The 6,321-nt window shown below is 41.3% G+C and overlaps 1 long non-coding RNA gene across 1 annotated transcript; it reads right to left on the bottom strand.

Moving 5' to 3' along the window:
* Positions 1–3,462: 3,462 nt before the first annotated feature.
* Positions 3,463–4,856, bottom strand: LOC112882494. Its single transcript, XR_003226675.1, has 2 exons — positions 3,720–4,856; positions 3,463–3,619 (listed from the first exon to the last, which is right to left on the bottom strand). It is a non-coding gene; the product is annotated as an uncharacterized LOC112882494 (long non-coding RNA).
* Positions 4,857–6,321: the final 1,465 nt, after the last annotated feature.

Genomic DNA, 6,321 nt, shown 5'->3' with positions numbered 1-6,321 from the left:
TGTGTCCATTCTCTTCTCCTTCACATTTGATGATTCGAAGATAGATAGATATATATATATATATATGCTACCAATGCCGAGGAAGCAAAAGTAGATGTAGAAAGAGTTATATAGGCCATGAATAAAGAGTAGGTAATACACAGGGGTAAGACTGGGTAAGACTTGTGTTGATATAAGTCATTTGTTAGTTCTCTGGCAGGTAAAGGGTACTGAAAGGAACTTACAGACTGACCGATATATACTGCATGATGCATACTTGTACTTCAAGAAGTCCAAACCAAAAATTCATTATCAGATCGAGGAAAAAAATTATTAGCATGACACTGATTATATAATTCTAAATTGACCCCTCATGAACCGGGTCAATTGTTTCTTCTATAGTGAATTGAATGTATTGGAGAAACTTGACCCATGTTTGGTTGCTCTCTATCATAGCTTGCTCCCAGTAAATGATTTTAATTAATCAAACAAGGATTAAAAGTATCTTTCGTTGGCGCTCCCTCCCCTTTTCCAGCGCCACTGCATTCGAGTGTGCATCTATCAGCCGGCTCCTAATAACTAACAACAATTTCTACTACCCCTGAAGTCTGAAGATGAATACCACGTGAACACACCTGGTGGGCGCTGAGAGAAGTTACATGACATGTGAGAATAGCATGAGAGCTATATGGAGCAAGCATCCCCTCCTATATTCTTCAATTTCTCATGAACAAAAAGACATGACAACCTTATTTTCTCTGTTTCATCAGAGAGAGTAGTGGAATACAAAATAACTTGAAGAAAAAAAGAGTCAGATCATGTGATTTTGAGATGTTGTTAGCCGCCTCCACGCAGCATGATGGATGTATTTATCACATCGCATTGCATTTGTAGAGTATATCATCAGTACCAAATGCTTAATGTCCTTCTAGAGGCTGTCCCAGAATGTCTGTGTCCTAGCTTCGATTACCATCTAGCTATATATATATTCTCAGAAGGTCAAGATCCAAGAGGCGTGGATGTAACAAACAAAATGAGAGATCATGAAGAGGAATGGCTCGATCATTGCTTCGTTTCATTCAGAAAGGTAACTTAGCAAAGGAGGACAGATGAACTTTAATTTTAAGGCTGTAAAATTCGCCAGCCACCACCAAATTGTAATGTCCTCCCATCATCAGCTGTTGACTCAGTTGGTAGCCTGCCGGCATAGTCATGATCGCATCGAAAATGTAGCACACCGGCAGTAACAATGGAGATGCATGTACCCTTCTGGCTGTCATCCAAGAAGTAACGTGCAAAATAGGACCATTCATCACCATATCATCCTTGAAAAGCTGCACGATCTACTCCTGATGCTTCCCAAGCATAAACCTATGCAAATGCAATAGATTACAAACAATTTATATGTGCCATGCGTTCATTCAGAGCAGTTCAGTTGTGGCGGGAAGAAATAAAATAGGATGGCATAGACTTGGAGGAAACATTTATAAGTTAAAACATGCACCGATACATGAACAGAAATGCTTCTCTTCTTATTTGGAACACCTACTACTATGCTGATGAGCAAACAAAGAAATAGATTGAGTTATATATAGCATATGAAGAAGAGTAGATGAAGTATGATGCATGTGCGGATTTAAGAGAATTTATGAAGCTGTGGCATTTGGTTTGTACTTTCTTTATGATAAGAAAAATTAAAATGTAAATGAAGAAAAAGTACTACTGATGCTGAGGAAGCAAGTAAATAAATAGAGTTATAATATAGCTCATGAATAAATAGTAGGTCAGGACACGTGTTGATACAAGAGTATATTGTGTAGCTGAGTCGTTTATTAGTTGTCTGGCAGCTAACAAGTCAAGGACACACGTGAGCCCTTAGCGGTACCTTCGAATTTTGCAGGGAAAATCTTACAGAAGTATGCTCGAAGAAAATTTGAATAAAAACGAGAGCAAAATACATGATAATTCTGCAATTTTTTGATGGAGCTAAACTTTTTTTATCAAACTAAAAGTTCCCAGTTTAAATTCTATAGCTCAAATAAAAACTTATGACTATAGCGCATTTAGTTAAATTTTTTGCTTTAATCTAGTATAATTGAGATTTTTAGATGCAAGTTTGGGGATGAACTATGAACACGTTTGATTTTAAGGATATTGGTTTATTGATTCGGTATCTTTTTAATTCCCCTCATGAAGAAGAAATTTAAGTTGCACCCAAACTTGGAAGCTGCTTGTTGCATGGTTTCCTGCTTTCCTAGTTAGCTGACACTGAGCATATAGTAAGCAACAATCAAGGGGACAACGTACAAAGCAAGTGCCAAACAAGCTTATGCTGATTTATTTAAAAAAAATCAAACAAGTGCCAAATTGAACTGCACACACAAGTGGTTGAACAATTATCCTGTATATGAAGGTATCTTCTTTTGAACCGCGATGTGTAAAACTTATTAAGGTGAGTCAAACAGAGGCTGCTGTGCTAACTGAAGACAACAAGCCGCATTTTCATTAGGCTTGCCATCACTGTTTTTCTGCAGTGCCAAAAGGGTTCTATTGAGCCTATTGCCAGTCGTCAAATGCACATGTCTTTTCTGCAGTCCTTATCAACTCATTCCTGGAGAATCACCTACACGCCGAGGTCCACTATGCCGTGTCGCCCGATCCACAGATCACGGAGTGGCGATTGTGTGGCCATGCAAAAATGGAGCACTTCGTCCTAATCCATGTATGCATGGTATTTCCCCAATGCTTCCATACCTAATTAAACATGTGAGACGTTGTGATAAACCATGAGCTAGCATACCTAAACTAACATCATGTGCACAGTTGCATGATAAAATGCTTCAGAATGTCATCCGATCCGCATCAGACTTTTGCGTCCATTCTCTTCTCCTTCACATTTGATGATTCGAAGAAATACATATGCTACCGATGCTACCGATGCTGAGGAAGCAAAAGTAGAAGAGATCTTTTGCAGCGCACAGTACTACCACTTGGTGGTACATGGTATAGAGAAGATCTAACCAATTATTAAGGAGGGTAATCTAGTAATTGTTACTTAACTATTAAATAATTAATAGCTCAAAGGATTTTGAGAGATCAGAGCCATCGATTTGAGTCGGACGTGATTTCGAATATCACATCCGGTCCACATTCACCTCCCATACTGGAGTCCTTTTTCTATGCATACGTAATTAAGTTGTTTTCTGTCTCCAATCCAATAACGATAACCATCCACAATTAAACTTGACTCACCTATATCTTTATCTTGTACCCACGCAAGGATAGAAGGATTATTTTCCCGAGCTCACGCAAGAAACAGCACACATCGGCCACATCTCATCTATCTCCCAGAATCACCCAGACACAAAACCCTAATTACCTAGGTACTGCTAGTTAGATCTGCCAAGCCAACGATGGAGGAAAAATCAGCACATCTACAACCAACAATTGAGGAAAAATCACAGCCCCGCCAAGCCAATCAAATATTCAAAGCACTGTAAGTCAACTTTTACATAGCATCACAAAGCTCAAGTTCTGAATTTCCTGTTTGTACATAATTTCACAAGAACAGCATGTACATATCAAGAAGCAAGCCACATCTACAGGTCCTGTGAGTCTTCTTTACCTCCGCATGCAGGACCTCTAACAAACATCCTTTTAGCAACTCGAGCTAGAGGCAACACTACCAAACCTGACAAACATTGCTGACTTAGGGACAGATCACCTGTTCAAGCACTAACCTTATGGCAGTAACACCATCAAAGATGGACGATGTAAAGCTTTAGTGCAAAACAAAGTCAGCCAATAGTAAGGCAGCTTTCCGAACCTGAAAACCAGTAGCACCAATGAATACAGGAGTACATGTCAGAAATTGACAGTACGTTCAGTAAGCTTAATGAGTAAGCTTAATGGCTCTATTTACTCAATGGCACAAATATGAATGATTGGTCCAACTTTTTTCGCTTCAAAAAACAGAGTGAAATAAAGGAGATGACATAAAGCAGCCGCCACAAACCTAGAGTGAGCACCTTCAGAGAGGTCATCAGACTACAGAGATAACAAAACGAGAAGAATAACAGACCTATTTCTCTGCATCATGATCAGAAATCTCTCTCTTCAATTCTTCAACAGTGAAGTTTACTCTCAAGTATAGACAGTCACATATATCTCATACAATGGAAACAGGTAAACAGCAGGATGGGGAACTTATCTTCAGGATGAACACATCAGCGCCCATGTAGCTGAGAGCACTTAAATCTGCTGTAGTCCTCCTTAACTGCACACAAAACCAGGAATAATCAACGATTCGCAGAAACAAAATATGTGGTGGTGAGCCACCTGCCATCCTTCCTCCAAGGGGATGAGCGTTGGGCGCGGATCCGCCGCCACACGGATGCCTCCCCGGCGACGAGCGGCGGCCGTGGGGGCGAGCCGCTGCCTGCCCTCCTCCCAGGGGCCTTGCGTCGGGTGCGGGATGCGCCACCTCCCCGGCGGCGAGCAACGGACGCGGGGATCCGCAGCCATGGATGCATTCCCGGCGGCGAGCGTCAGCCGTGGGGGCGAGCCGCTGCCCGCCCTCCACCCAGGGGCCAAGTGTAGGGCGTGGCACGCGCCTCCTCCACGACGGCGAACGGGACTCGTCGCCGGGCCTGGAAACTCTAGGCGCCGAGCCGAGCAGCGTGAGATGGGGGAACGGATCAAGAAGAAATGAAAAGGAAAGAGAAAGAAACTGAAAAAAATAAATGAAGGTGACATATATCATCTTTCTCATATTACCCTAATGATATGCAACCTCATACTACTAATTAATATTTCAGTAGTATAGATAAATCTCGATCGTCCGATATTTATATAGAGATCTTTCTCAGACAGCAGTATATGATTGTATCGTGCGTTGTAAAAATCCACAAGTAGATATAGAAAGAGCAGGCAATACACAAATAAGACTTGTGTTGATATAAGTAAGGCACACCAATATCACGAGCACACTGTACAATTCAATGCTCCAGCCCATCTTACAGCAGTTAGCTGAGAACAATGACAAATGGCAAGATCTCCTTATGGACAATGGCAAAAGTCCAGAGCAGCAAAAGCTTGCTCATGGACATGAAAAAAACATGAACTTTCTTTATGTCTTCCAAATAAACCCATACTGTTGTACCGGCGCGTGTTGTACTGGCGCGGGAGATGGCGCATACACTGTTTTCTCTCAGATTAGCGTGACGCATTCCTAACTCTTGAGAACAGAAGGAAAAATGAAGAGGTCTTCGACTCTGTTCCCTAGAGAGAAATTAAACGGCTACCAACATGTTTCTTTCTTCTTTTCTTCTTTGTTTTTTGATTCACCTACTTCTCTCGGGCTCTCTCCCTACACGAGGATAGGAGAATTCACAATTACGCTGCGAACATTTCACCACCAAAAGGTAAGAAATCATTGCATCTATACTAACTAGGAGCATTCATCTAGTGCACTGATAGCATGCCCTGCTACTGCTTCTATTGTTTGAGCATATTCAGGAATCCTCTAGCTCCGACGTCTCTCCTGATTCTATCTGCCTACACTCTACCGCATCACCATTTATCCTTCTCATTTCTAGCATTGCACAGGCACGCCGCCACTGGCACCCGGTTGGCTCTACTGCTATCGTGTTAGCGCGTACGGTTTTGTCTACAAGTTCTGCAAGGTCTTCTCCCGATGTCTTCAAATCCTAAACCTATGTACACAGTAATGACAGGAAAACACACAACATGTTCTTCAATCTTTGAAACAGAACATGATAATCTTCTCAACCAAAGCAGATGTGAATCGCTTCACTTTAACTGTGCTATGCCTTTATTAGAACCTCAATATGTAGGCAGCTCTCTTATTTATTTATTTACTAATCATGTGAGATTCCATTTACATCTCCGTTATCTTTGGAACCACCCACCCATAAAACCAAAAGGGTGTAATAAGTCTGGTACTACAATTGTAGGTGAGGTATGAATTTTGTCACACCTGTAGAGAAATTACTCTTCACTAATCACTCGAGTAAAACCTTTGAAGCACCATAATTTTATATTGATCTCGCTGAGAAACTCGGCTGCAACCCTCATGGTCAATGGTACTATGCTGTAACCTTTTCTGAACAAGTCATATGCGCCATTGCACACGGTACAGCCAGCACACCAGGGCATGAATATTTACTTTATCTATGGAACGTCCTGCAATGAAATTGTGACGAAACACATGACATGATGATATGCATTTGTGCATGAAACAGATCACAGTACTTGAACACAATCATTTGGTAGTCTTTTTTTGAACGTTCATCATTTGGTAGTCCTACAATGTGTTCAGGA

The sequence above is a fragment of the Panicum hallii genome, chromosome 2 (genome assembly GCF_002211085.1).
Source record: "Panicum hallii strain FIL2 chromosome 2, PHallii_v3.1, whole genome shotgun sequence".
NCBI classification, from domain to species: domain Eukaryota; kingdom Viridiplantae; phylum Streptophyta; class Magnoliopsida; order Poales; family Poaceae; genus Panicum; species Panicum hallii.
Note: the sequence above shows the minus strand (reverse complement) of the source record. Positions and strands in the feature narration are given on the sequence as shown.